A 25,756-nucleotide genomic window follows, 5' to 3' on the forward strand; every position below is an offset into this window, starting at 1 on the left:
ATAAAAGCCTGTTGACATTGGACTAACATGGGGTGGGAATAATGGGGTGGGAATAATGAGCTCAGGTGTGGAGTGGAGCGATTCATCCCCTAAGTCCTTTGTAAGTGGTTTGATTCAACACACGGAACTTCAGATTTTTCCTCGGAAACATCAACAAGCTGGAGAGGCAATAGCATGAGCTGCAAAGATTAAGGGACAACATTTTTGCAGGCTGTTTCTGCTGTGGGGGTAGGTTCTTTAAAATTCAACTTAAAATGGCACAGCTACTGCAATATGGAATTTAAGAGTCCATAAGTCTAGAGATTCCCTGGGGGAAAAATGGTCTCCCTTTCCCTTACTTTTACCACTTTAGGTCTTCTGCTCCTGTGCATATGTCCCCGAACACCAACCATGCCTGAATGACAATGTTGCATGCCTGTTGCTGGGGCCTCAAAGTGTCCCCCACGCAGGCCATGGCATGGACTTAGAAAGAGTGAACATGCTCTTCTAACTTCCTTTGAAAGAAGAGATGGTAGGATTCCCGGAAGAAGCAATTCTCCTTTGGAGGGAAACTCTTAGATTCATCTTCTTACCTTTCTACTATCATGATCATACTGAGTTCTAGAATCTAAAATGCACATCTAATAGAATAGCCCAGATGCAAACCTAGGCCTCTGCCTCAGGATCTAGGCAAAATCAATCCCAAACCTTGCACATTGTAGGGCCTCTGATCATGCCTGTGGTCTGTGAACTCTCACACAGGATGCGGTTGTCAAACCAGACTCGCACCAGTTGAAGACCTTATTCCGTATCCAGTTTTACTAATTCATTTCTGGAATATAGAAAAATCATAAGCTAGATTGCTCTGGGGCACCAAGGGCAGCTTCTCTGTCCTTCCTTTCCTGATTCTGGCCTAGGATAGAGGTCTCTGAGTGGGACTGACAGGGATCCTCCTGCTGAAATATCTCCATTTTATGCCCAGAGTGGCACAGCCCGAGTGCCAACCTCCCGGAGCCAGGCCTCATATACCAGGGTCTACTTGCTCTCAGTGATCCTTACCCAGGACATCCTGCTAAGGGCATTGCAGAGCTGAAGTCTCTCTCCTGGCTGTCTTTCTGAGTCAGAACTTCCCTTTGGGGTGCCCCTCCTTCTACCCACTGCTGTTCCCCTTCTCTTGCTGGCCTCTGGCAAGTGGGCGGCATCTCTAAAGTTGTAGTCAGAACAGAGCTGAATCTCATTCTTTCTATTCTTTTTATCACAACTGAGATGAGTCAGTTTTCAAAATGGGCCATTCATTTACAAATGAAACAAACATGGACACAAAGGGAAAATATTGGAAACAAAAAGCAGGTTTGAAAATGTAGATCTGAAATTACCTTTTCTAGCTCACTCTCGGGCTCACAGGCTCTTTCACCTTCCCAATCCTGTCCTGGGAAATGGAGTTTGCAGTCCTGCCAGCAGAGCTGGCTTCCTCCCCAGGGCCAGCTTGCCTCCACGTTGAGCACTCCATCAAATGGCCCATAGGTCTAATGCTGCACGTCCTGTGACCCACCAGGAAGTCATCTCCCTAAGGAGCAATGCCCTTTCCCTATTTCCTGGTAAATCTGTTGAGGCTAAAGCAATGAATGACCTCAAAATTCTGATATCACATATTCTGTACACAGGGAATCCCTTAAAATCTAAAAAAGGCCCCAAAATTTATGTTAAAATAAAAATAAAAGATATTTTGCAAACACCCTGAGTGCTTAGAAGAAGGTAGAAGAGAGACTTTGTTTGGGAATCCAACCATTAAAATCTCCAAGCAATCAATTTATTCTGAAAGAATTTTAAAATGATTTCCTCTATTATAAATCATACCATTGTCCTAATTCAAGACTCATTTTATACTCTAGTTCCCTAGGCTGTGATTGATCAGTCTGTGATTCCACAGTTGTTCAATCTGACAGGTGTTTTGGCAGGCAGATTCTCTTTGTGAATAATAATTATGAAAATATAAATTATCCTTCTTCTTTAATTCTGCACAGACAGTAAATTACAAAACTGGACTGGATCTTAGCTCTGTTTGGCTCTAAGTTTGCTTGAAGTTTAGTTAAATCAAAAACTGCTACCATAAGACACTAATCTTAATAGCAATGATAATCAACAAATATCCGAGATACTTTTGCAAGCAAGTCTTAACAATCATTACCTGCCAGTGTGAACTAATGTATTTTATCCTTTCTTTACGTTGTGTTTGAAGGCAGGGGAAGAGGATAGTGACACAGAAAGGCCTGAGGGCTCTGAGGCTGACTGCTACTTTCTTGATGGTACCTTCACAGGTTATCACGATGCCTTTAATCTGTATCAGGAGAAACATAAAATTACACGGGACACCAAAATATGACTGGTGTAGCTTTAACACATCTCTCTCTCCCTTGGAGAGTTCTGGAAACAGCTTTTTCTCTTGCTCATTCATGACAGCAGGTGATGAAGAAGTTTAATTCCTTATCCTCTCTAGCATCTCAGCCTGGAAATAGGATTTCTAGCATCATATCACTTTTACTTAGATTCCAGCAGATCAAAATATTCAGCAGGTCTTGTGGATTTCAGTAGAACATGACTTTTTATGCTGAGAGTTTCCTGTGATTTTTTGAGGCTGAATCTGCTCTAGGAGACTTCCATGGGGATGTCTGAGAAAAACACCAATAGTGAGAGGCTTAGACACAGCAGAATATGGGTCCCAAGTTGCCCAGCTCATAAAGACATAAGGAGTCCGAAATCCTGTTGAAAAGCCCTCATCACTCCACTCAGTTCCCCATGGGAAAGAAGGTCTGACCTCATCTGTCTGGGAATGGGAAGAGAATCCTGTCTTGGAGAGTACTGAAGGGTAGTGTGTTTCCAGAGACTCCAGATGACATCAATGGTGCTGGGCTTGTTCAGAATTTGCAGTCGGGTTCCTGTGCCATTCATTTCTTGATCAGCCATACCAGGGCTTGATTCATCAGGGAAGTCAGAGGTTCCATAAATTATAGACTGGGTGGGTGGGACTGGGGCAAGGGAGAGGAACAGGGCTAAGTTTCCTTTTGGCTGTGATGAAAGCTTGAGGTCTAAGAGCAGATGGGGCAGATGGAGGTGATAATGGAGAGGGAAATTAGCCCCTTCCTAGGCCTGTACCAGGAAGCTTCCCTCGTGTGATGCAGGAAGGGAAACCACCACAGCCTCAGTTAATACTTGAATTCTACAGTAGTTCTATGCAAGCAGAAAAATTACCAGTAGAGCATTTTTTTTTAAACTTGGCAAACATAATGTTCTATTTTAAAACATCATTATACCAATTTTGTGCATTTCCAAAATTTTTGTTTTCAAACTTAGGGATGCTCTTTAAAAATATTCACTAACAGCAATTGCCCAAACCTGTTTTGTTTTGTTTTTAGTATGTGATTTATACCTTTGTTTTTTTCAGACAGAGTTTGAACCTCTGAAAGCTTAGATTCAAGGAAAAAGTGAACACACTATGAATCAAGAAAAAAACTCTAAGAAATAAAAAGATGATAAATACAAGATCACTAACATGGGTGCAATTCTGAGGGTGTGTTTTAACTGTAAATGACTTTCAGGAGGTAGTGTTCATAGAAAAAATTCTGGGCTGTAAGTCTGTCGGTTGTGTCATGCCTCATTAACAGTTGTGTAAGCAGCTTATCTGAGTCTTCTTAGCTTCTTTATTTGTGAAATGATGGAGCTGGACTATATAATGCCAGGCACCCTCTCTCTTCTCATGTACTAGATCAGGTCTCCTTTTCCTTTGGGTTTAAAATAACATAAAATTTGGAAAGGTTTTACATTTAATTAAAATCTAAGAAAATACTTTGCTGTATTTAACCCATCAATTTAATTTCAGTTGCACAAAACCTCTTAGCCAGACTATCTTTTAATTCCCTCGATCATTGACTTGAATGGTACCTCCTCAGGTATGATTCTTTGCCATGTGAATGGAGGGGGAGCTACGGTCATTGGCTGCTTAGGGCTCTCTTCAAGAAAGCTGGACAGTTGAGAGGCCATTTTCTCATCCAAGCCATTTTATATACCAACTGGTTCTTGTATTGGGTAAGAACTGCTCCTAGACGTTACCTCCTGTGACTCCGAGGGCCAGATAGCCAGACACCTGCCATTCTTTCCCATTCACTGTCTTAACCTGGGATGACCTGGAACGGGACCAGAGCGTATCTTTCCAGAGGAGAGGCACCATACTGACAGATGAATCAGCAGATGAGCTTTGTGACATGCCCCCCCTCTGGCCCCCCGCAAAGGAGAAAGCATTGCCCTTACTTGTGTACATCTCCATTCACTGATGGCAGCAGGTCAGGGAAGCTTCCTTACTGACCCTGTGGTTCTCAGGGTCACTTAGGGGAGGGACACCTTGGCTGGAAGTTAGATCAGGTTGCCAATCCTAATTGATGGACGGACTTGAAGAACTCCCTTCCCTTGCCCGGGCCCGAAGTGGTGTTTGTTATTGTTTGTTTGTTTTTCTCACAAAGTAAATGAGGAAGTTGGACTGTTTCATCATTTTCCTCACTAGAACAACATTTTCTGAGGAGTGTTAGACTTGAAGAGTTTTAGGTGTTACAAGAAAAAAGGATTCCACGGTTAAATGTTTGGGAAATAGTTTGGAACAATGTGAACAGTTTTTACTACAGAGCTCTTCCTAGGTTCTACTGTGCTGGTGTGCTTTTGACCTTCTAATAAGGGAGTTAAAACGAAGCTTTTCCCATATTTATTTGAAAATCATTTTTTGAGGCGCATCTTATGACGTTAGTGTTCACCAAAATTCCTTCAGCTTTATGAATCCCGTAATAAAAGAGTCCACGGCAAGCATTGGAAGATCCACCAAACCCAATGTTCTTCAGGGCCCCGGTGAAGATCCACATTTTCTGAAAAACTACTCTATTTCCCTGTTTGCTAACAGGAATCTTCTGCTCCTCTCAGTGGAGAGACTATTGCTTGTGAGCAACTGTATTACCAAAGAGAATGCTTCCAAATAATTGGAAGTGAGTTTTCTTGATTTTATTGAAAGTAAGGTCTTCCATGTAATGATTTTTCCCTCTATTTTCTGAAATACAGCCTTATGTGGAAGTCAGTAAATGAAAATCCAAACATATAGAAGCATAAAAAAATGAGAGGGGAGGTAGTCATATAACTGTAGAATTCTTCATTTTACAAATGATTCTTCCCAGAGTCTGTTTTAAAGAGGGAGAGTTGGAGACAGTGGCCTAACAATTTTCTCTAAGTTCCGCAGCATTTATTAGCCTTTTAGTAGCCTTACCCTTTAGAAGTATTTTCTTAGATGCCTCTGCTTACCCATTCGTTGAGATTGCGACCTTGATTCCCTTGCCTTACCCCGCTGAACCCCATTGGGGTGATGGGCATATCTAGCTTTAGAAATGGGCTGCCTCCTCTCTCACTCTACCAGCGGTCTTCTCCCAAAACTCCTTGCTGGTCAAGGAGGACTTGTTTAATGTCAGAGAAGCTCCAAGCTAGAACCTCATTATTCATTTTCCCATGTTGTTTGAAGCTTGGAAACTTAATTTATTGCAGAGATTATCATCCTCTGTTGAAAACAAATCTTTGGATATCATTTCTTTTGTCATGCTTCTGAAACCTACGTTCTGTTTTGCCTGATTCAAGTTGCTGCGACTTTTTTCCTGTTGATTGGGAAATGGTTTCTACTTCAGACAGCTTACAATAAATCAAGATGTTCACAAACGTGATTTTAAAGGTGTTTCCTGCCTTGTTAACCCAATCATTATGAAGACAAAGAAACAGTTGGATCGTTGATACGTTGGCAAAAAGCATTAGCTTTCTTATAGAGGTGATTTGCTACTTAAGGCATAATTGCACCACTTAAACACTTCTCTTTGTTAGTCGATGGACTGGGAGGTCTTTATCCTTATCAACAGTTATGTAGTTCAAAGAGAATCTCATCTCTAATGGAGATGCCCATTTAGTACAGGTATTTCCTATCGGGCTGTTGGGCATTTCAATCTCTAGACCTAACCAACAGCCTGGTTCATATACCCTTGGAAATCTGTCACTTCTAAAATATTTCTTCAGTCCCTCATTAAATAGAATTTGATATCCTTGATGACTCTCTTTTTGGAGATTAGATGGATGAACAATGCCCTTTAATGAATTCACAAATCTGGGAGAGAAGTAACCAATTAAAAAACCGAATCCTGAGAGTGTTTGTTCTTTTCCAGATCATCTCATGCTAGCTGTTTGAGAAAATAGAATGTAGTGTGCAGGATGGGGTGGAGAGGAGACCAGGACACCCTTGCATCCCACCCACTCACATTCTGTCTGTAGCTCGGGCTCTAGGGGAGACACAGGGGATGGCAGATGGGTGTGCTTGGCTGGTTTCTCCCGTGACAGGGAAGCATGCTGACCTGCTCCCAGAGAAAGCTCTGCAGATCCCTGCTTTCCAGGCTTGTGCCCTAAAATTAGTCAGTAAATCTCTTTCCTGTATAACCCAGGCACTTGTCAAACTGCTGCCTCTGTGCTGGGTCTTGGGCCAACTGGCATAGTGCACTGGCCCTCGAAGGATAGGGTCTTGGTTTCCTATAGCCCATCTGGCTCTCCAGGGAGTTAAGCCCCACTGATTTCCAAAGCTGGGGTGATTTGCACCCCAGGGTGGAGGTCCTGGTGTGGGGCCTGCTCCTCTTGCCCCTCAAGGAGGCCCTCCATACCTGTGCTATTCCTGCCACTTGTGGGTCACCACACTGGGAGTTTGGTTCCTGACAGCATCTCTGTCCCTTAAGATCTGAAGATCTCTGTGACTGTTGTGTAGTTTAGTAAAAAGTTTACTAACTATAAGAATAAAGAGAGAAATATCGATATTATTTTTTAAAAATTCAGTGCCAGATGGCTGGAAAGTTTTTATAGGTCACAATAAAAAGACATCACAAAAATCCTAAAATATAGATAAAACAAAAATGTGCAATTAAGTACCCATGTATCCATGCATTTATATATTTTTATTAAGGAATATTTATAAACAAAAAATGCAGAGATATCAAGTATACAGTTCAATGAGTTTTGATACATGTATACATTCAAGTAATTATGACCCCGACTGCAATATAGAACATTTCCATCACCACCTCAAGTTTCCTTGTGCTTCTTTCCATTCAACGGTCCCCTCTATCCCCAGAGAAAACCAGCTGTTCTTAATTATAGCACATTATGTTTGTTGTGCTTGTCCTTGAACATCTTATAAATAGAATATATAACTCTTATGTCTGGCTTTTCATTTAGCATTATGTTTTTTATATTCGTCCAAATTGTTCAATGTACCAGTAGTTAATATTTTATTTTATTAATATACCATAATTTGTTTTTCCATTTCCCTGTTGCTGGATGTTTGAGTTGTTTCCACTTAAGAATTATGTGTGAATAAAACTGCTTTCAACATTATTGTACACATGTTTCTTGAAATATGTATCTTGTTTAAGAAATCTTTGCTTAGCCCCAGGTCATAAAGATAGTTTCCCATGTTTTCTTTTAGAAGCTTTATTGTTTTTTTCTTTTAGGTTTGTGTCTATGATCTATTTCAAATTAATTTTTATGTATAGTGTGAGGTAGGGATCAAGGTTAGTTTTTCCCCCCATCGTTATCCATTGTTCCAGCCCTAATTGTTGAGAAAAAAATTCCTTTTCTTTCTTCATTTGATACTTTGTATCATCTGTTTAAAACCAACCAACCATATATGTAGATCCATTTTAGGACTTTCTGTTCAGTTACATTGATCTCCTTACTTACTGGTATGCTCATAACATACTGTTTTAATTGCTATAGCTAGAGAATAAGTCTTGAAATCATATATTGAGTATCTATGTATTTATATCTCTAGGTAATACCAATGCACATTTATGGATCTCTTTACAATGGAGATACTGTTTTATCAACAGTAGTAAATGAATTTCTTACGGCTCTGTTAACATTTCTGCCTTTACCATGAGGGTGATTCTGAGTAGTAAATCTGACCATATTAAATAATGGCTTTGGGGACATAGTAATTGATGAATGTGCTTTTATTTACATTTTGGTCCCCAGTAACACTTTTAGCACACTTCTTGCCCCAAATATCCTCCTTTCTTTTCTTTTTTACTGTTTTTAAATGCTTAATGTTATTCTGTTTTCTTTTGTTTTTAAGTCAGCCCAGGGCAAATAAACATTGACTATAGATAACTAAGTGGTCTCATTTCTCTTTTTTCAGTGATTGGTTGAGATGAAGGAATGTGGCATAAATCTAGATAGTGTGAGGTAATGGGGTAAAGGGGCTTAATGAGCTTTGGAGTTTCTGTAAAGATTTTCTGACTGATAAAAAGAAACTGGAGATTTGGGACAAGTTAACAGTTTCTGTCCTGCTGCTGTTACTGTTGGATGTTGTGATGTTGGGCTGTGACACATGGAGCTGTTGCAGCCATCTTATGACCATGAGGAGAGCTACAAGCTGACTTACTGAATTAAACAGAGTGGAGAGAAGGAAAAAAAAATCTGAGTTCTCAAAGAACTCAGGATGAGGGAGCTAAAAATAATGTTCTAATCTGTCCCCAGTTTTACAGTTAGGGGATTAAAAAAATTGTTCATTGTTCAAACCATTTGAGTTAGGTTTTCTCTTATTTGCTTCCTAAAACATGCTGTTAAAACCACATTGCATTTTAGCAACTCCTTGATGTGCTAAGAACTCGTGCTGAGAAAATTAAATAGACAAGGTATTAGATTAAGAACAAAAGTGAGCAAAGGCATAATTTTATGCAAGAGAAGCAAAACCAACTGTAGACTTTGAGAGAAAATCCATAATCATACATTTTCCCTTCCTGAAAGACCCCTGGGCTTTAGAGACTTGAGTAAGGGCTAAACTTATAATGGAGGTTGAGTAGCTTAGCTAAAAAGGTGGAAAGCAAGGCTGGATCAGACAGTAAGTTCTGGAATGTTGGTGTCAAAGGGGCTTCAGGGTTGCAGGCAGGATAGGACTTAGTGCTGCTGTTGCCAAGGCCTTTTCCTATCGGTTGTCTGTATCGAAAATGGGTGGGACAGTGGCTATAGTGTTGGTTACCTTCTTTGATTCAATGATTAAGGCCAGACTTTTCCTGCCTTGGGTTATGAAAATCCATAGTCATTAAAAGCAAGTAAACCTCAAAATCTACGTCTGCTCTATTTTAAAATGAAGGTATTATTACTTCAAGTGAAACGTGCATAAAGAATTCCAAAGAGTTTTCAAGGCGGAAAATTCCAGTTCTAGTTGGTTTGAAATCACAGGTAGCCTTTCAGTTTTCAATTTTATCACAGGTGATGCCCCATAATTTGAACTTATGATACTGAAAATTGAACTGGGACTCTTACTGTAGTTCAACCACTGCCACCTTATTGTGTAATTATTAGTAGTAGGTTATCCTGTCCCTGTTGGAGGAAGACAAGAGACTCAGTCCTTATCCTCAAGGTAGACAACTGCAGTCCCAGCAAACACTTTTTTCAAAATAGCCTGTGCATAATGGGGATTGGGGTCTTCCACTGCCTTGAGCCATGGTCCTTTTCAAATCAAGCAAAGGGAACTTTGCTGAATTTCTACATTTAAAAAATTCTTGTACAGGGAAGACATACTTATTGTAGAGAGAATGGCTACATGGAGTTCACAGACTAAATCACTTGGGTTCTTTCTAACCATTGTACACAGACGGGGTTGGAAGTTTATAGGGAGACCTATATTTCTTGCTAACATGTTAACATGATACTTTTCTTGGCTAATGCATTTATGTATTTTCAGGTGTCTCTGGGAAAATAATGTGGAAAACTATCTGTTCATAACTCATTTACCCTACCATGGGATGAATTGAGATTTTTTTGAAGTAATATTATCTTTAGTTCATTTAAAAGCTATAGACTCAGGAAAAGGACCCACATCAAGTATTTTCCATTTTAAATTTAACACTGGAGATTACTATCTTTGTGTTGTCAGGTTTACTTTGTGTGTGTGTGTGTGTGTGTGTGTGTGTGTAGTTTAGCCTTCAGGATTAAGCTTTTTCTGTTATTGAGCACATTGTTTAACTTGAAAAAAAATACTATCAGTTTTACAAAAAATTCAGGCCTGCATCTAACCACAGAAAATTGTTCAAAACAGCTGTGCTGTAAAGTATATGTGGGTCATAGTGAGGTAGATGCTCAAGAGACAATTCATGTCTTGTTGCTTAGTCAATAGTGGAAAAACAAGTTGGTTTAAGCCACATACTGATAATGTTGAATGATAGATAATTTTTTGCCCTTGTTGTAAATGTGAAGCACTTCCGATCTGACTCTAACATATATGAGAGGAAACAGAAACTGGTGTTCAATATTATCATGTGATAGAGGTAAAAATACTGAAGCGTGGGTGGGTGCTGTGGCTGTTACCCTTCTTCACTTTCAGAGAAATGACATGTTCCCCTGCATGCTTTTTGCACTTACCAGGGTAATAGCAGGGGAGCACAAATGGAGAAATCAAGAAATTGTACCAGGGATGACAAGGATGGGGGATGAGGAGAGATGAGAAGAGGGGGGAGTCTGGAGAGGAGGATGTTCTTACAAATGTTTTGTGGGGAAGAGAAGAGAGATTCTGGGAGAGCAGCAGCCGCAGTGAGTGGGACTCTGAGGAGATAAATAGGAAAACGTAATCTTTGGTATATTTTCCTTTGTGTCATTTTATTTCCACTTTCTGAAATCTTCAGAAAAAATCTGACCAAAATTGCCTTTACCACTGAGAACAACAGGAGATGGCCCCATTTTATGTATGTATAATTATTTATTTCACTTAATACAAAATGTTTCTGCCACTTGTCTTTTGAGGTTTCCAGATCAGTTATTGAAAAGTTTCTTAAAATTATTCCTTGGTCTTGTTCAGCTATGAGGTAGAAAGTCCTTTTACTTAGTGAAGGTGTATGAATGGGCATGTGTCCCAGTTCTGGACAATTAGCCGTAAGAGACCTCTCTTGGAGTTTCTGGAAAAGGTGTTTCCCTGATATAGGGAGAGGGTGGTCCTAAAGAGAGGTCTCTTTCTGTTCTGGCCACCCTTTTTGACGGCTCATGACCATCAGGTGACTTCCTAGGAGTTGAAAGGACAGTCTAGGGATGGCAGAATGGAAGGGTGAAAGATCTAAGTCCTTCATGACATTGTAGAACTATTGAACTAGCTCTCCATTACCTACCTTTGTTCAAGTCTTCTAGGCCACTATATATATTTAAGGGTATCATTGATATACAATCTTATGGAGGTTTCACATGAGCAACACTGTGGTTAAAACATTCACTCATATTATCAAATACCCCCAACCTTACACACCCCATTGCAGTCACTGTCCATCAGCATAGTAAGATTAGGCCACCACTTGTAACAGGCACACTTTTCTGTATTCTTGGCTTTGTTAACCAACAAAAAATATCGTTATGGTTAAGCCTCTGACATTTAACTCTTTTCTTACGTGCAGCCAAAGGCATTACTAAACTGGCATACAATGCATTGAAAATTTGTAACCACTCCTTCATAAGGTGCAATCCAACAAAATAGAAATAAATTAGAAGTTAAAGCATACAGAAAATCGCCCTTGTCATCCATAACATCTGATTTCAAATGTATTTATCAGAATCATTTGGCCTCATTGGTTGACTGTCATAAGCAAATGTCATACTTGAACTCAAATTATAAATGTCTGTTAATAAAATGGTGCAGTTTACCTATTTTACATATTGGTATTACAAATAAGATTTCATTTGAAAAAAGCTAAAATAATCAGAAACCACAGCAAAAGCCAAAGGGAAGCAGGGTAGTCAGGTGTTTGTGTTTGTATATATTAGCATGCATTCATCACTGTGTTCATCTGAACTTATTATGCCCCTTTTATGGGGGAATCCACTGTTCTGGGAGCTAGAGATACAAAGCAACATTTGACACAGCTTCTGGTATGTATGAGACTCCAGTTTGGTCAATGGTGCCTTGATTTGGCCGCATGCTCAGTAGGATGAAAACCACGTAGTCATCCTTGAATCACATCTTTGTCACACATCCATATAAAATGCATGCACAGATCACTTTTGCTCCACCTTTGCAACACTTCCTGGTTCCAGAACCCTCTCCAGCTCCAGATCCTACCTCTAGCTCACGCCTTCATCATCTCCCTGCAGCTTCTCTTCTACATGGTGCCAAGAGTGATTTTTGAAAAACATAATGGAGATCATATGCTCCTTTCTTTTCAGCAATTCCATGGTTTTGCATTACTATTAAAAAAAAAAAAGAACTCTGGCTCCTCTCTAGCTGTGTGAGCTTGGGCAGGTGTTTCTACCTTTCTGAGCCCCAGTTCTTTCATTGAAGTCCTGTCCCTAGCATATTAGGCTCTGTGATCTAGGACCTCTCAATTTTCTTTGTTCCTGCTATGCCCTGTTCATTCCTACTGGGCTTTTTGGGCTCATTGTTTGGCACACGCATAAAGTGTGCCCTTCTCAGTAACCTCGCATTCAGGTCTCTGCTCTAAGTTACCCCAGGGAGGCCAACCCTGACTCCTCTATATTTTTCTCTATCTCCTTATCCTGTGTTGTGTATTTGTTAATTTATAATCTGTCTTCCTCCCTTAAATGTCAGCACCGTGAGGGCAAGGACTTCGCTGTTGTGTAAATCTGAGTAAATGAATGAATGGATCAGTGAATGAACTAAGGAGCCATGGGCGAGTTGCTCATTTCTTTCTGATTCTGATTCTGCCCTGACTGGCGATGTCTTATGGGCCAGTTTCATCCATTTGTTGTGCCTCTGTGTTTGCATTTGTGAAGTGAGGGGAAATTTCAGGCCTGGGGTTGGGCAGATTTTTAAGGACAGGCCTGTTGGCTCCCTCTAGTTCCCACAGTTTGGGTGGCTTGCTACTGTGTTTATGCATCAGACCAGCCTGTTGCTAGGCCGGATGGGAAGCTGGATGCATGAAGGTGCTGACTAATGCAAGCATCTCTCTTCTTATCCCCGGGAAGAAAAGCCAGCTCAGGTTGCCCGGGCAAACAGACATGCCAAGTCAGCAGTGCTGTCTTCTGGCTCTGTGTCTCTCTGCACTTTCCCCCCACTGCTGCCACTCCTTCTGCCAGGAACTTAATGGACCCCGGATGCCCTGTTTTCTCATTCTAACAGGGGGAATTAGAAAATTTAACTCATCCACAAGTATTCAGCATATAGTTATTCCTCTTGCAAGTGTTCTTTGCATGGAGTTTCAAGCTGAGTAATGTCCTTTAGAACCATGCCCACCTCTGCCCAACTGTGACTCTTTTCTAGCTGCATGAGCTCGGGCAGGTATTTCTTCCTTTCTGAGCCTTAGTTCTTCCATCTGCAACATGAGGGCGGTAAGCTGCACTTTGTGTTGTGGAGATGGCAGTTGAATAAGGTAGAGTACAGCAGTTACCCAGCCCACTGACATCACAGTAGAAAGATTGCAGCCAGCCGGCAATGGGCAACTCAATGGTGTTTTGACCCACTTTATCTTTCTAGCCTCCTTCAAATTCACTCTGCACTATTTCTGTTCAAATAGATGGCCGCTCTTGCTTATAAGCATGGAACTGGGAGCTGCTGGAAAGGAGACTAGACAAATGGAAAACCACAGTGAAAACAATATACATTCATAAACCTGGAGCCATCTCAGCAGAGACTGCAGCCTGTTTGCAGCACCAATAATCTCAGGCTGGAGAAGCTAGTGAGCCCCATGGCCAGATTTCTTTCTCCCCACTTCCCGTTGTCATTCCTCTGCAGGGAGGGGAGAGCAGGCTCCTTGGTCGGGTGAGCCTTTGGGAACAGGTCTGGTCTGGACTCCATGTCCCTCATTTGTAACCAAAGCCTGGCTGTGGGGAGATCGCTTCTCTCCTCCTCCTCACTGCTGCAGGGTGAGGGTGGGGATGCCCATGGGGCGTCCTGCTCACTCATGGATGAGGGGTGTGTGTCAGGCTTGTGAGAAATGGGGCAGGGTGAGCACCCCACCAGCCTGTCCTCCCTGCAGCCCTGCTGGTCCTTACCTGTCACATTTTGGGCCCCTTTGTGGGAGCAGGAGTGGGGCGGGAGAGTGTCTGCCTGGGGACAGGTGGAGTCTTGCCAACACCTCTACTTGATAATGGAGTTTCTCAGGAACAGAAAGCCTGTGCTGAAAGGCCAGGAATCTGTAGCTTCCTGTCTGTAGGGGGACAAACGGGTTTTGTTTAGCTGGGAGAGCTAGTCTTAGGGCCACTGGCAACACAAGTTTGGGGGCAGGGTTACTCTGAGATGTCTGCTTCAGACTAAGGGCTGGCAAGGCCCTGGGTCTACCAGAGACAGGCTGGCTGGCCTCTGGGCTAGGGTGAGGGGTTGGGATTCTAGCCAGGCGGGGACAGAGGAGCCAGAAGGAGAGTTGTCCTTGTTCTAACATGTTGAACTCATCCCCACCTCGGAGCCTTTCTGTGTGCTCACCCTGGAATGTTCTCCTTCTGAATCTGTATGGCTTCCTCCTCGGTGCATTTGGAGCTTGTCCAAAGGCCATGTGGTCTGGGAGGCTTCCTGGAGGCCCTGTCTCTCAGCATCGAATGCCCTCTCCCTCACTATCTGCCATGTTGCCTTTATGTCTTTTACTTGATATATTCAGCAAGTTTATGAGGTTCTAAATTAACAGTTAAGAATAAATTTTATACCAGAAACCCCCAATCGCTCAATATCTCTACTTTGTAATCAGTTTCTTTTATGGGGGAATCCACTGTTCTGGGAGCAGTTTGGGGGCAGGGTTCTTTGGCTAAGGCTTTCATTTGGCCAAAAGGAGTAACGTTCAGATGAAGTCTGCACATACGGCCTCCTCTTATCATGAACTGACGCTGTTTCTCTCCAGGTGTTTTAGGTTTCCTCCCACACCCTCGATGACTGTGGAATTAAACACAGGCTGTTTTGGTAAATGCATTATTAATCTAGTGCCAAAGGAGTCACAGTTATGATTTTTCCTTTTACTTGAAACTTCCTTCCCCAACCAAATGGTGAAGGCCATTATTAGTAGGACAAGATTCACTTTTTAAACTGCAGACATATGGTAAGCTTAGGTAGAGTGAAAACATTTTGCTTTAAACATCCATATTGTATTTTTAATTAAAGAATTTGAAAAAGAAATGCTGTAGAAATGTTAATTGCTGTGTCTGTATGTTTTCTCAAGCTTGGGCAATTTCTAATTAATTGAATTGATTGCTGTGAGATTGTTCCACTTTGGTAGAGAGGAAAAGCTGGCAGATTAGCTATGTCTATCTCTTTCATGGATCCCTTTATGAAGCTGTGATTGGTTCAGTCACAGAGCCAGGCACATAGCAATCTCATTCATTCACTCACAAAATATTTATTGATCACCACCACATGCCAGACATTTTCTAGGACTTGGGGTTCAGCAGTGACAAAACCGACAAGCATGTCTGCCCTCACTGTGCTTGCTGGCTGGGGAGCCCTTACCGTCCCTGCATTCTCACTGGGGAGACAGATGATACTGAAATAAATGAAGTATACATTATATCAGAAGTGACACCTGCTTTGGAGAAAAGACAGAAAAGGGGATGGTGACACATTGTAAAATGGGGTTGTCACAGAGCTTTTGGTGACATTTGGGCAGAGATTAAAGGAGGTCAGGAGGCTAGCTGGGGGAGCGCCATGCAAAACAGAGAGAATGGCCAGTGGGAAATTCTGAACTTGTTATAAGTTTAGCAAAGAAACCAGTGTGTCTGGACCACAGTGAGCAAGCGAGCAGAATAGGTGAGCCAGAGAGGAAAGGGGGTTCCTGTCACTCAGGGCCTATGCCCATTGGAGGGACTCTTGGGCTTTATACTGGGTGGAACATGAAGGCAAGCGGGCTTTCACAGAAGAGGGGCATAATATGCTCACAGGGTAAAAGCATTCCTGAATTGAATTCTTTGACAACCTGTGTTATTTTTTTTATTAAAGTATCATTGATATACAATCTTATGATGGTTTCACATACACAAAACAGTGTTTCAACATTCACCCATATTATCAAGAACTCACCCCCTCTGTTGCGGTCACTGTCTATCAACTTAGTAAGATGTTATAGAGTCATTAATTGTATCTTCCATGCTTTACTACTGTCCCAGTGACCTATCTATGTTTTGATGGCAAATTATAGTGCCCCTTACTACGCTGATGGACAGTGACTGTATTGGGGTATGTGGTGGGGACTTGATAATGGGGGGAGTCTAGTAACCATAATGTTGCTCATGTAATTGTACATTAATTATACCAAAAAAAAATTATAGTGCCCCTTAATCCCCTTCTCCTTCCTCACCCACCCTCCCCAACCCTTCCCCTTTGGTAACCACTAGTCCCTTCTTGTTGTTTATTTGTCTACTGCTTTTTTTGTTCCTTCTGTTTCACTTTGTTGTTATATTCCACAAATGAGTGAAATCATTTGGTACTTGTCTTTCTCCACCTGGCTTATTTCACTGAGCATAATACTCTCTAGATCCATCTATGTTGTGGCAAATGACAGCCTGTGTTATTTTGGTCAAAACATCCGAATCCAGAAGGGGCCCGAGGTAAAGTCCCCCCTGGGCGTAGCAAGGAGCCTGGTGCAGATGGCAATCTGGGCCTGTGAACACGTGCAGCCCTCTATCGCCTCCGCTCCTCGCAGGAATGCAAGCAGCCTAAACCAGGGCCAGAACCGTTTTGGCTCCACAAGGTCAAGGTTCTACACACCCTTCATGCTTTGCACCCTGATTAAAAGAGGAGGAAACTGGGAAGTGGACAGGGCTCCAGGCTGGAATAGTCATGTTAATGCCCTGCTGGCCATTCCTGCTCCCAGAGGACCTCATCCTAGAGAGTCTGTGCTAAGATCGTCTCAATCAGTCTTCCCTTCTAAACGTTTGGTATTAATGCAACTGTTTATTTCATGGCTTACCGTCAGCAATTTCTGTCAAACCTGGGGCACTTTGTTTAACAGGATTTTTGAACTGTTTTAATGTTTGAGACTCAGCTTGGGATATGTGGTTTGGATGCGAAATGTTGGTGGTGGAATCCCTAGCGTTTTGATTTGTCATGAAGACAGTAAGGTGATGCATCCTGGCCACAGCATTCTGACAAGTGGCATATGGGCAGGATGCGCTTGGCTGTGCTCAGTGAGGCAGAGGTAGGCATCCAAAGGTGTCAGGGGCTGGGGAGGGTAGAGCAGATTTATCATCTGAGACCTCCCACCCGCCTCCTAACTGTTCTCTCCAGAGGACCCTGAGGGCACTCCCTTCATCAAGGCTGGGTGAGATGCATGCTGCGGGGTGAGTCACAGAATCCTTGAAGAACTCTGTGGTGGCTCTTCTCTGTGGGCCAGGAGTTACCATCAGACTGGACTTCCTGACTTCAGTGGGGATCATGGAATCTGAGACCAAGAGGAGGTATTTAATCCCCTAAGGCAAGGAGGTTGTGGTTCCTGCGAGGGTTAGAAGGACCAAAGTAGTGATCAGAACACTACGACCCACAGAGCCGCCATACCGACTGGTTGGCCACAATATTCCTTGGACAGAAATAGATGGACGGGCTACTGAAGATTTACCTATTTGCTTAAATAGAAAAGCTCTAGATCAGGTGAACAGAATCACCCAATGGAGAGTGATGGTGCCTCAACCAGTTCCCGGACTGGAGCCGGTCTGTAGGCCTGGAGTGCCTTGAATGTCAGGGAAGGCAAGTCCCACTGAGGAAATCCTGCTGCACAGCCCATCATTCAAGGTGTAAACCTAACTCCTAACCTCACCTAAGGCGACCTGTGGCTGCATATTAGGGTGCTTGTGCATGGGGAAAAGGGGTGTAACCAGACTTTTGGGGACCAGTGGCTGCTGGAGACCCACAGTGCCACTATCACTCAGCAATCAGGTGATTAACGGAGTTTGGCTCTGATGCATCTCACAGCGGGCCCAGGGGGCCTCCAAACCTGCTCTGTGGTCATTTCTTCAGCTTCAAAATCATAGCTGGCAGCACCCTCCCACTGGTTGCCATTGGTTAGATGATAAAAGCATCTCCTTTCAGGTTCCTAAGTGCTGTTTGCCTGGTGCTCAGAGCCCTTCCCACTCACTTACAGACGGCTGTCCCTCGGGCTGTGTCTGCAGGGGTCACTACGCTGGCTACCTGGCTGTCTGCTCCTGAGGCCCAGCGTGCCATGTGACCAAGCATGAGTCATAGACCTTGGCAGGCTGAGGACAGGGAAGAAAATGGTGGTCCCAGTTCTGCCATTACCTCCCTGTGTGTCACCTGGCAGGTCACTTTGTCTTTCTGAGTCTTGGTTTTCTCACACTTAAGAAGAAAGGTCAGGCTAGAAGCCATGGATTCTCAGCCTTGGCCACATATTGGAATCACTCAGGACACTTAAACATTGCTAATATCTAGGTCCTACCTGTGAGATTTTGATTTAATTGGTCTGGGGTGGGGACCTAGCATCGACATATTTGACATCCCCTTTGGCAATTCAAATGTGCGTTCAGGATGAGCCCCACCGAAGGAACGCATTCCTGAGGTCCCCTGCTGCTCTGACAGGCTGAGTCTCCACAGTGATCCTCACAGAGAGGCAGGGAGTCTGACACAACTGACACAAGTGATGGAAGAATTGCGATATTTCTCTGTTGAGGGAGAAATTTGACTGGCCAGACCTCAGAGAGATTGATTGGGGAACAGACCGAGTACTTGCTCCAGCAATTTCAATGATCTTTTGGAGAGCTGCTCCGAGATTTGCCCACCGTGTGTGCCTGTGTCCGAGGCCAAAATCTGTCCTTTTGATTAATATGTGCCTTAACCGTACCACTGTCATCACTATATATGTTCAGAAAGAGACTCATACCTTTGCATACTGACGGATACTCTCATTTTTGTTTCTTATTCTCTTATTCCTACCTTCATCTTTGACTTGCCTTTGTAAGCACCTTTGGGTGGGTTCGTGGAAAGCTACTTTCCAACTTGGTCAACCTCAAAAGCATGTCTGGCCTTTTTCCACCTGGCCCAGTAACAATAAACCTAGCTTTGAAGGACTGAGAGCACCGGCTGTAGATGGCGCTGTTTCCCCAGATTTCCAGGGAGTCTCCATTTTAGCAGATGGCTGTTGAAGAATTAACAATTAACGCCCACTGTACCAGCCAAAGCCCGCAGAAAATATGTCATCCTCCAGAAACTACAGCGAGCTGAGATTGCTCAAAGACCTTCTGCTGCCAACTTGGTCCTTTGCTGGCCAAAAATGTAGTCATACACAGCCCGTTCCATCCACAAATTGGTCCCACAAATAAGGAACATTAATAACAAGGGTAAATAAGGATATTACAATAAATGATTTGTATGCTTATTTTCTCAGCTTTATTACATTTTATTCTGGAAGTTTTCCATGGATATAAAAGTTAGAAAACAATCACCACTGGGCTGGAGGGTGATTATAAAGTAAAACCAATGCTAATGTGAGTTTGCTTTCAAACAGCTTAAGAAGGGAAACCACCGAAGGAGACACATGGGTTTCTGATCTGAATTCACACGGACATTTATAGGGTATCGCAAATGAGGGTGCAGGGGTGGGACGGTAGGTAGAAAAGATTTCTTGTATTTTCCTGACCTTTACTATTTTATAATAAAGCCGTTTGAGTCAAGGATTGCAGTCCTGTGGGTATCACTCCCTTCATCAAAAGGCAAAGATGTTCTTTGTCACATCAGGAGTTAGTGAAGTCGGGAAGAGGAACGGGTGAGGGGGTCTTTTGGCCCTTTCTTAACTCTGCTTCTTGCACTTTTTCTCGTAATCTTTGTAACCGTCATTACCACCATTTCCATCAATGCCCAGCTGGAGTCCTGAAAGGGGAGGAGGGAGCCATAAAGTTTTGCTTCCCTGCCTGTCCCTTTATCACCTTTTTACTTGTAGCTGCAGCCATATTGAGGGGCAGTGAGGGGTGCAATGGCTGGGTGGATTAGAGGAATCACAGTACAGTTCTCTTTTGCAGGCAGTGGCCACGCTCTGAAATATCAAACTTGTATCTTCCGCCCCACAGTGTCCCCATCCTGTTACTTCTGCCTCCTGGCTTCTCCCTTGCCCAGAAACAGCAATCTGTCAAAATTAAATCATTAACTGCCCCCCCTCCCTCTGCCATGCCCTTTGCAGTTCCCTTTTGCAGGCTGGGAACACAGAAAGAGTGAAACCCACGCATTCTTCGTGTTTCCCTTCAAGTTTAATTCTGCCTTTTGTGAATTCATGGTGTGCATTGTGTAGATTTAGAAAAATGTTCCCAGTGCCAACTCCTCTGGTGTGCATGTAAAAAAATCAATCAACAGCATCCACAACTCAGACTCCAGGCTGACCAAGGGGGTGAGTTGGGGGCTGGGCACCTCCCCTTCTGGCAGGGAACAGGAGGCCCCTTGACCTGAGGCACCGATTCCTATTTCGGCCACCCTTCCCCACAGCCCCAGAGGCAGCTGGAAAGGGAACTGTGTGCTGGGAGTTCCCACAGTGCCTTGCTGGCCCCCTAAGACTTCCAGGCATGTGCCCATCTGGCGAGGCCTCCCGAGTAGGGGGCCTAATTAGGTGTCATCTGGCCACCTGAGAAGGCTCAGTGGGTGCCCCCGGCTTCCCCCTCCTCCAGGCAGGACTCCACTCTCCCAGCTGTGGATCTCGGGAGCTCGTTTGGTTGAGCAGCTGCCCTGGCTAATTATTGGAGAGCAGGTCCCCAGGTGGTTGCCTCCGACTGGAGGGGCACGGGCAGTGAGAGGGCTGAGGCACATAAGGGCACAGTGGGGGAACAGTATGAGAGGGGCTCAGAGAGGGGTCAGAGGGAGAAGAAACTGAGCAGAGTTCAATAGTTCAATGAGCATCACAGTTCACATCTGAGTGGGAAGATGGGGAGGGTTTCCTGACCCACCTCAGGGGCATTGATCCCAGAGGGGGCCCACCCAGGAGAACAACACGCCCTCAAGCTCTCCCACCCCAATATGATATTCTGTATTCCTGCCCTTCCCGTCCCTTCTAGCCCCGGCCTCCACCCAACTTTCTCCTCCAGTCTAGGGAGTAACCTATGGTTTTCCATTAGAAGAACATGACCTTAGAGCCCTTATTTTGGGGAGAGGTGTTAGGAAGAGAATGTTATTTAACTTAAAATTATTCTTTGCTCTTGTTGGACTTTTAGGGCTGTGGGTATGTTTTCATTTTAGGGTGTTTGCACCCTAGTGTCCCTAAACACTGACAGGTGGTGTATGTCGGTGGTATGCAAGCCAGGCTCTGCACACCCTTTCTTGGGCATTTTTGCTCTGTCTTCTGGGAAATTGCTCCATAATATGAGACAAATGGGAGGAATATTAGGACAAATTAAGAGGAAGCAGAATGGAAAGTACAGTTGTCCACAAGGACTTTCATTGGTAAAAGACATGACCTCCAGGTCACTGATGTACTGCTGGCAGTTTGAACCCTCACTTGCTAGCTGGGCTGAGCCACAGACACTTAATTTCATGGTTTTCTCTCTTGTGATATAGGATCAGTTGAAGCAATTAGATTGCAGTTGTGGGGATGGTGTCCCTGGACCAAGTCAAAATGAAGTCTCATTTAATTTCTGGTCCTGCTATATCTGGGGTATGAAATCATTGCGTTTCCTCTCTCCTCCAGGGTTCCCATGGGCAAATGCAAGACAATGCTTCTTTTAAAGTGCTGAAAGTTACCATTTTCTGAGCCTATTAGAGGGTAGAATTTTATGTTTCAGTACTTGGTTTAACAGGGCCCAAGAGAGAATGGCCTGCTCGCACCTTCCCCCAAACAGCCACAGTGCTGTTGAAGGCAGTTTTGCTCCAGAAAAGGAACACCAGTGGATAGGGAATGGTGGTGTCAAGACTCGTGCTGTGTGCCCCACGCATCGGAAGGGTGGACTATACAGGTGGGTGTAATTTGGTGACAGGCTGTAGCAAGAATGGGAAGGGTGGTGGGATTTTCAAGGTGGCAGGAAGATAACGTCCTTAAGATGCTGAAGTCTTGTCTGGTTTCCTCAAGACTGTCTGCTCATCCCTTGTGAATCCGGAGATGAAGTGGAAAGTCACAGCCTGCAGTAGAAAGAGCAGAGATTTGCATCCGTTCCACAAAATTCACAAGGTTGCACCACCCTCTTCAGAACACTAGGCTCTGATTCTGTTAGTTACAGGCTGTGGTCATCTTTGGCCTCTCCAGAGGACCCTGGACAGAAATGCCAGGTCCACAGTGGGCCCAGTAGAAGCAGAGAGGGGGACAAATGAGGAGAATCTTCCTGCTAATGGGGTTGGCTTTCAGCTGGGTGTAGAATGGTGGGAAGTTGCATTTCCTGAGTCTTAGAGTGAGGGTCATTGCTTTAAATTACTCTGGGGGACAGGATAAATCCTAGAAGATAATTGTCACTGGTTTTTTGCAGGCCATTAAGCATGCTAGCTTTCTCCTCGAGCTCTAATAGAAAATGACCGAACCTTTCATTAAAGCCTATAGATCCCACAGGGGACCTGGAGGCCTTTGAGGGTTGATCTGGCCCAGCATGGCCTTCTGGTGGGCACCTCTCCAGTGTCTCTGAGGGCTGCAAACCAATCCTCTACTTGACTGAGCCCCACAAAAATTTGCCCAGTGCATTCCACTGTGGGCAGTTCAAGTGCTTAGAGGATTGGTCTTTATTTTGAACTGAAACCTGCTTCCTTGAAATTTATGCTCACTAATCCTAGTTCTGCCCTGTGGAACTACACAGGGTAAATATAATCCCCTTTCAGATGAAAGCATTTCAGAGAGGTGAAGCTGGTTATCACATACCCTAAGTTTTCCTTTATGCAAGGCACACCTTCCAAGGATGACGTGGTGTCAGACTCCCTCACCGTCCTGCTGTGGACATCATCAGCATTTTTAGCATTTTCACCAGGCAGGATCCAGAAAGGAGGATAGAAGCACCGACATCTCCGGTGCTGGAGATTAACATAGGGGCTTTTCACATAGCTCTAGAAGGACAGAGGAAGTGAGAAGGCAAATGTGAGAAAATCCAGACATTAGTAAATACAGGAAGCAGCTCCCATGCCTCCCCGGGGCAGGGAGGGGCCCCGGCGGTGCTGGTGCTGGGACCTCTGAAGGGGCATCACCTTCCTGATGCTGGGCGCACCAAGGCTGTGCTGGCGCCCCTGCTGAGCTTGCCGTCAATGAAGCCCCCATTTACATGAAGCTGGGGAGGCCAAACCTATATCTTTGGAAAGCAGTGTTTGACTGAAGTTCAGGTCTTTAATGGGTCTATTTTATTTCTTTCTTTCCCCGAATATTGTGCCTTTCTTCGGCCCTCTTTTCCTTTGGGGAAATTGCCATCCTCGTCCTTGTGGCTGGGCTGTCAGTCACATGACCCAACAGCCTGATCACGGGGGAGGGCGCATGAGACAAGCTGAGGGGCAGATGGCTGGTGGAGCAGAGGCTGTCAATGGCGCTCCCTTTCAGAGGCACTGTTTGCCTTCTCTACTGACGTCCCCAGAGTTCTCTGATTCTGGGCCTTCCCAAGAGCTGGCTGTTCATGCTGGCTGCCAGTACAGGCACTGGCCAGTAACCTTCCTGTAAAGTCCTGCTGGCTTAGGTTAGCCAGGGTCTGTCTCAACTGTTTACAATAAAGAACCTGGAATGATATGCCATCTTTAGTTGTATTCCCCATAGGCAAGAAGACACCATCTGGCTTGGTGGAGATCTATCAAATATTGACTCTAAAGCCAGCACACCAGCTAACCCTCCACCTTTCTGTCTTCACAAATATCAGAAGCACAGTGAATTACTGCCAGCCTGGAAGGCAAACTTCTCATGGTGTGCTGAAGAGATCTATCCTTACTGCCATGCAGTTACAAAATCTGTGATTCAGGTGAATGCATGGAAATCAGGTTTGGAAAAAGATTTTGATGGGACTGCTTTGATTGGGTCCTATCAAAATGGGTACATCCAAATATAAAAGCTTTTTTTTTTCATTTCCTAGCAATGTGAATAGCAAACCTCTCAGAGCCTCATCCCATCCCTGCATTTGACCTTATTGCACCTCTTAAATTCACTCAGAAGTGGGATTAAGATGAGGAAGGTGTATGTAATTATGTTAATTGACACTTTAGAAGAATTCTTTAAAATTAAATTGTTTTACAGGACTGTCAAAATGTCTTCAAAGCACTTCATCAAAATAGCATGTATCTGATTTCTATATATCTGTATGATTCATCAAAAATGTGCCAAATATATGGTTTTTGCAAGAATAGCAAGGAAAGCATTGCCCCTCACCCATCACTACACACTATTTTCCAAGAGGACAGAAGGGAGTTTATCAACAGTGTATACATCTGGTTATTCTACTAGTTAAGAAACCTTTGCCTACCTATCATTCAGCCCATGTTTATCCTGATTGTCCATAGGGATTGTTTGATAATTATTTCTTGAAATCTTGATCCAGGAAAATGCTGACTTCCCTTGGTAACTTCTCAACACAGAAACAAGGTTAGTTTGGTAAAGCTTGTTTTAGAAGAATCACATTGGCACAAAGTAATTATGCTTAATAATTATAGTTTAAATATTAAAAGATATTTAGTCTTTTAAAAATTGGCCAGGTCTTTGCTTCCAGCAGGGAAGGCATAGGAGGAGGAGTGTCCGAAAGAGTGCTGACCGGTCGCCCTTCTCAGAGCTGCAAGCCCACCCGTGTTTGTCCTCTGAGGGGTCTGGCCACACAGCCACTTGCCCCTCTGATGTGTTCATCTTCTGCAATGAGGGCACCAAACAATAGGATGAAATATTCTGTGAGTTCCACACTTATTGTCCTAACCTTCGAAGATACATGAATCTGTGGAAAATATTAAGAAAAACATTCATTTTCAGATGGCTCCCTTTGAATTGGCTGGATCCTCGGGTGCAGAATTTGGAGGCTGAATGAACCAAGTGTTTCATGTTTGGAAGTATAATAGTTTTGCTCATGAAACTGAAGTTTGGAAAAGCGTGGCTGAAAATATGCAAAAAATAATTCCACATTCCAAATTTGGCTCTCATTGATAAATAAGAGTTTGAGATAACTTATGTGGTACCATGGTGCAAAATAGAAAAACGTCCAGAAGGAGTCTAGGGACTAGTTATTTTTCAGATGAAACCTGGCTAGTTCTGTGGGGTGATGCATTTAAAAGAGCAATTGATACCCATATTAATTTAGGCTACACAGAGCTAATGGGAATTGTCCACCCAGAATATGTATCCCCCAGCAGAGCTCATGTTCTTTGTGAAATAAGAGTACAGATAGTCATGCAGGTGGGAGACATCAGTCTCATGAGTATCTCAGAATTGTGGTAGCTGCTTGGGGAAATGTCAATTTCCAAACATCATAGCAGAATATACTCACTCTGGATTCTTATGTCACTTTCACCATTGAAATAGTTTTCTACTGAAATACAAAGCATTTCATTAACTGCTGTAAGATGTGTGCTAAAAGGCTTAGATTCTCCCAAGAGATTCTCACTTTTATCTCAAGTGGAAAGTTAATTAGCTATGACCATGCATTTTTGAAAGCCACCTCTGTCCTTTGTCACCACCACTCCAGGAGATAGCTCTGTTCATTTCCCCCATGGCATTTCAGTATCTGGTATACATTAGAAATTGTTTCCACTACTTCATGATCTTGAGTTTTATTTATTTGATAATATCTCTTCTGTATTTTGGCAACCCTTTGCTTTATAACATTTTATTATATTCAAATGATGTTACAATTCCATAATTGTGATAATATTTTAACACTACTTATATATAATGTC

This window comes from Manis javanica, chromosome 9 (assembly GCF_040802235.1).
Source record: "Manis javanica isolate MJ-LG chromosome 9, MJ_LKY, whole genome shotgun sequence".
Taxonomy (NCBI): domain Eukaryota; kingdom Metazoa; phylum Chordata; class Mammalia; order Pholidota; family Manidae; genus Manis; species Manis javanica.